This window comes from Tamandua tetradactyla, chromosome 6 (assembly GCF_023851605.1).
Source record: "Tamandua tetradactyla isolate mTamTet1 chromosome 6, mTamTet1.pri, whole genome shotgun sequence".
NCBI lineage: Eukaryota > Metazoa > Chordata > Mammalia > Pilosa > Myrmecophagidae > Tamandua > Tamandua tetradactyla.
The window spans coordinates 154,986,201-154,992,200 of record NC_135332.1 but is presented as its reverse complement, the minus strand read 5'-3'; the positions used below and the strand labels follow the sequence as shown (position 1 = coordinate 154,992,200).

The window sequence follows — 6,000 nt, the reverse complement described above, 5'->3', positions numbered from 1 at the left end:
AAATATTAATGAGTTCTTGTAGGAATTATTTCAAAGATGTGATTCTTGTATAAAGAGTGTTTAAATCCAGGCTACAGGAGGAAAACTGCTATTGCATGCTATGAGCTATGTTCAAAAGGAAACCATCAGTACTATCACACAGCAACAACAGATGTAAATAATGGGGTAAGGGACAAGAGTTAAAAGGAGGTTTAGATCTACTGTTTGATGAGGGTGTATCTATTGGTTTTCTGTCTCTTGGGAACAACAGAATTATCTAAAATTGAGACTGCTGCTGACTGTGGACTTTGGGCCCTCTACATGATGCCTGATGAATGCACATGGCTGAAATATGTTCTACAACTAATAGTGGTGCTGTGCTTGGAAATTTATAGCTCTTTTGTATATATGTTATTATTCACACACAATAAAAGGAAAAAAATAGTTGATTGTGATGATAACAAAAGTATGTAAGTCCTCTAGTCTCCTATATTCTGGAGCAGCTAGAAGGGAAAATATGAGAGGATCATATAGTAGCCCATGAAAAACTCTGGGATCTCTCCTGAAACCACTTTTTGAAGAGTGCTTTGAAAACTATTGCTTTTTTATATGTTTGCTTTGTATATATCATATACTATACAATAAAAAAAAGTTTTTTTAAAAAAGAATGTGCAGCAACTGCAACGCTCATACATTACTTATGGGAATATAATATGGTACAAACAAAAGTAAATATATAAATAAAAGAATGAGAAAAAACGAGATGGTGTAAAGAAAAGTAAAATGAATGCAAATTAGGGTCTAAAGTTCACAATAGCATTGTAATATTATTTCATTAATTGTAACAAATGCAATATACCAAAGCTAAATGTCATTAAGAGTGGGTAATAAGGGAGGGGTGTTGGATATCTTTTTTCATTTCTTCTTTCTTCTGGGAGGAAATGTAAATATTCTCATGCTTACTGTTGGGTGAATGCATAATTATGTGTTTATATGAGGAGCCATTGATTGCAAACTTAGGATGGATTGTATGATGCATGAATAAAACTTCTTAAAATAAACAGAAAGCTACAAATGCTGGAGAAAAAAAAATGCCTCTGCTAGGTAGTTTTGTTAGCTTACTCCTTTCTGCTCGTGGATGCTGCTGAGGACACATGGTTCAAGTCTTTCTTCCCACTGCTGTCAAGTCCAAGTCCGAATCTCCTAAGGAGCCTGAATAGCTGCAGAAGTTCTGCATTCGAGGGTTAAGTTTTGAAACAACCGATCAGAGTCTGAGGAGCCATTTTGAGCAATGGGGAACCCTCATGGACTGTGTGGTAATGAGAGATCCAAACACCAAATGATCCAGAGGCTTTGGACTTGTCACCTACGCCACCATGGAAGAGGTGGATGCAGCCATGATGAAAGTGGGTAGAACGATTGTGGACCCAAAGTGGGCTGTCTCAAGAGAAGACTCTCAAAGACCAGGTGCCCACTTAACTGTGAAAAAGATCTTTGGTGGTGGCATTAAAGAAGGCACCGAAGAGCATCCCTAGAGATTACTTCGAGCAGTATGGGAAAATTGAAGTGATTGAAATCATGATTTACCAAAGCAGTGGCAAAAAGAGAGGCTTTATGGTTGTAAACTTTGACAGCCAAGACTCTGTGGATAAGATTGTCATTCAGAAATACCATACTGTGAAGGCCAACAACTATGAAGTAAGGAAAGCCCTGTCTAAGTAAGAGATGGCCAGTGCTTCATCCAGCCAAGGAGATTGAAGTGGTTCTGGAAACTTCGGTGGTGGTCGTGGAGATGGTTTTGGTTGGAATGACAACTGTGGTTGTGGAGGAAACTTCAGTGGTCATCGTGGCTTTGATGGCAGCTGAGGTGGTGGTGGCTATGGTAGCAGTGGGGATGGCTATAATGGATTTGTTAATGATGAAAGCAATTTTGGAGGTGTCAGAAGCTACAATGACTTTGGCAATTGCAACCATCAGTCTTCAAATTCTGGACCCATGAAAGGAAGAAACTTTGGAGGCAGAAGTTCTGGCCCTTAAGGTGATAGAGGCCAGTACTTTGCCAAACCACAAAATCAAGGTGGCTATGGTGGTTCCAGCAGCTATGGCAGTGGCATAAGATTTTAATTACTTCCAGGAAACAAAGCTTAGCAGGAGAGGAGAGCCAGAGAAGTGACAGGGACTACAGGTCACAGTAGATTAGTCAACTCAGCTAAGCACAGTGATGGCAGGGCAATACTCATGTGTAAGAGAAAAAAACACATGAGGACTATATTTGTGACTAATTGCATAACAGGTTATTTTAGTTTCTGTTCTATAGAAAATGTAAAACATTACAACAAAGGGTTTTAATGTAGATTATTTTTTGCACTCATGCTGTTGATTTGTTAAATGTAATGGTCTGATCATGATGTTGAATGAATGTGCCTTTTTTAAATGTGCTGTGTAAAGTTAATCTACACTGAAGCCATCTCAATAAACTTCCCCAATAGTGTGAAGTGAGATTTCCTTCAGGGTGATGCCCGAGTCCATTCAAAATTCATTTAAAATTATCGAAGACTGTGGGCAGAGAAGCTTTTTGGTCTTCAGAAAACTGGGTGTAGTTGAACTGACAGTTACTGTGTTGTGACCTGGAGTTCATTAGTAAAAAAGGTCACTAAAACTTACAGAATTTCATTTGGTTATAAAAACAATTGTTGATACATCCTATGCAATATATCTAAATTGAATAATGGCACCAGATTAAAATTATAGTTGAGAAATGAAACTTTTGTATCTTCCATTATCATGTGTGATCAGTAAACAATTTGATATCCTCTTGAAAAAAAAAAACATCTTTGCTGCTTGGTTTTTTTAAAATATTGATTCCAAAGAAATCTCAATTTTCTATTTGCAATAATTTTCCCAAGATTGCCTAATTATTAAGTAAGGCTTTTATTTCCCAGATGTATGTTCTTGCATCTCTTCCATATATGATAAAAATAACATCCCCAATTAAAATTAAATAATACGCATATTTCTAGTAATACCTAATACTCTTCTCAGATTTTTTACCAAGCATTAATTCTATTGAACTGGCTACTATTATTATCCTTTCATGATATTATTATCATATTCAAATTTGTAACATGATCTATATTTTTCAAATGTCATTTTGTCACTAAGCTCTTCCCTAACCACCCTATTTAAATTGTGAATTTCAACAGTCCCTATCCTCCCTTCTATATTTATATCAATATTATTTATTACTTCCTATCAAACTGTGACAGGCTAAATTACACACCCCAACAAAAGACAAGTTCTAAATTCTAACTCAATCCTTTGAGATTTAACCCATTTTTATTCTTTTGTTTTTTTGTTTTTTGTATGCTGTATGGTGGGGTCACATTTCATTCTTATTTCATGTGAATATCCCATCCTCACAGCACCATTTCTTAAATTTTCTTGTCTGTTTGTTTGTTTTTGTTGGTTACTTTGCTTGTTTGGGAAGTGCATGGGCTGGGAATCAAACCCGGGTCTCCCGTGTGGCAGGCAAGAATTCTACCACTGAACTACCCTTGCACCCCCTTGACCCATTTTGAAATAGAATTTTAGATACGTTAAGGTTAGTCAGAATGCAGATCATTTGTGAATAGGATCTTTAATGATCCTATTAGGTGCGGCCACATTTAATCAGGTGACTTTAATGCATATCACTGGAGGCCATATCAAGGGAAGAGAGTTGGATTTAGGAACCAGAACAAGTAGAAGCCAGAAGTCAGAGAAAGCCACAGGAGGAGGTTAAGAACATCACCATGTGACAGAGACAGATACGCAATCCAAGGAATCTCAAGGATCGCAGCAAGCCATCACCAGACCTCTACAGAAGGCAAGAGAATACATGACCTTGCCAACACCTTGATTTGGGACTTCGGACTTCTAAAACCATGGGCCAATAAATTCTTTTATTTAAGTAAACCTGTTATGTGGCAAACTAAGGCACAAACCATGCACTATTTATGAATGTTGTTTACAGCTCACTTCCTACCTCTACAACAGCAGGTCCGTGAGAACAGGGGCTCCTGCCTGTTCCGTTCAAGGTGAACATGATTCACGCCCAGCAGGTAAGGACTTAAATATTCCTTGAATATCCCCCTTTTCACATGAGAGGAAACTGAACTGAAGCAAAGGAAAATGATGCCATCAATCAGCATATATTTATTGAGCATTTCTATGTGCAAGATACCAGGCAGGGAATGGGAATAAAATGCTAAGAAAAAAAAAAAAAAAGACAAGGCGTGCCTCACAATATTGCTGTATTGTGATATTAGCTTTATTGTGGTGATCTGGAACTAGATCCACAGTATCTCTGAGGGTTTTGCCTCTATGTGGATGGCTGCTGACTAATCAGGGTACTGGTTGCTGAAGTTGGGGTAGCTGTGGCAATTTCTTAAAATAAGACAATGAAGTTTACTCCATCAGTTGACTATTTCTTTCATGAAAGATTTCTCTGATGCTGTTTGATCATATTTTACCCACACTAGTAGCACACATTGAGAACTGTTTTTACATCTGCTTGAACAATTTTTACATCATCTTATGGCTTCTTTGTCTAACCCTGAAATAAAATTTTAAAAATAAATAAATGCATAGAGAAACAAAGCATCAATTGTGTAAAGGCTCTTGTCATGTGCTGTATTTCTTGAAGTTTTGTGAAGCACAGTTCTTGCTGGAGCAAATGACCCATAAGAGCAGTATTAGATCTATTGTAGAATTCATTTTTCTAAAGGAAAACAATTGGTAGTTGTCTCAGAAGCATAACCACCTGCTTCTTGGAATTTCCAACCAATTACATACAGTTTGATTCCTCACTGAAAGCCTATTCCCTCACAACTATTATTTTATATAGGGTGAACCACAGGTGGACCCCCATAACATTAACAGGGAAGATGATTCATTTAATTGACCTGGCTGCCGCCTTCTGTGTACTGGGTCATTGTCATTGACTTTTACAGGGGCTCTGAACTCTCCCCTCCTGCTGCAGGAGCCCAGATTTGTTTCAGTACTGATGCTATCACTTGGGAACAGTACAAAGAGGTGGCTCTCTCTTTTTGAAAGATGATTATTACACTCTTATACCAATTATTGAAATCAGACAGTGTTAACCCTCCAACTCTATTCTTTTTCGGACTTAAGATTTTTATGTATCTATAGATAAATTTGTGGAGAATTATCATCTGAACAATATTGTCTTCCAGTGCAAGAACAAGGATATTTATTTATTTTTTCATTCTCTTTCAGCATTTCAATGTATGTCTCTCATAATTTTTGTCAGATTTTTCTCTATTTCATATTTTTGATGCTATTGTAAATGGTATTGTTTTTATAATTGCAATTTCTGATTCTTGGTTGCTAGCATATAGATACATGTTTTGTATTGATTTTGTATAAATTACAATACAAAGGAAAGGATGAACTCCTCATGTAAGTAATCGTGCAACTTTTCAAAACTCATATATTATCTCCAGTAACTGTTTTGTAGGTTCCATTGGATTTTCAATGTAAGTAATCATTTGCCTGAGGATAAGTTCATCTTATTTCTTCCTTTTCAATTTGGATGCTCTTATTTCTTTTTTCTTTCCTGACTATAGTAACTAGAACCTCCAGTACAATAGCAAATAAAAATGGTGAGACCAGACATCTCTGTTTTTGTTCCATATGTTAAGTGGAAAGTATTTCATCCTTTATCGATAATTATGTGGTTTTCTGTAGGTTTTCCATGGATGTTCTTTATAAGGCTAAGCAAGCCCTCCTGTTCCTAGTTTGCTGCTTTGTAATTATTTAAATAATGAGTTTATACAGTCATAACTAAGATCTGTGCAAATTTAAAATCATTCTTTTTACATTTAACATCCTAAATCTCTTACAATTTAGTTTTTGTTGATTCCAACTCAACTGCAAAATCCTACACATACACTGTTTCTATATCACTCCATCCCCATTTTTTATGTTGTTCTTGTCACAAATCACATCTTTATGCTTGTA

At 36.4% G+C, this 6,000-nt stretch overlaps 1 pseudogene; it reads left to right on the top strand.

The window, feature by feature from the left end:
* Positions 1 to 1,172: 1,172 nt before the first annotated feature.
* On the top strand, positions 1,173 to 2,103 carry LOC143686446 (heterogeneous nuclear ribonucleoprotein A1 pseudogene; annotated as a pseudogene).
* The last annotated feature ends 3,897 nt before the right edge of the window (positions 2,104 to 6,000 follow it).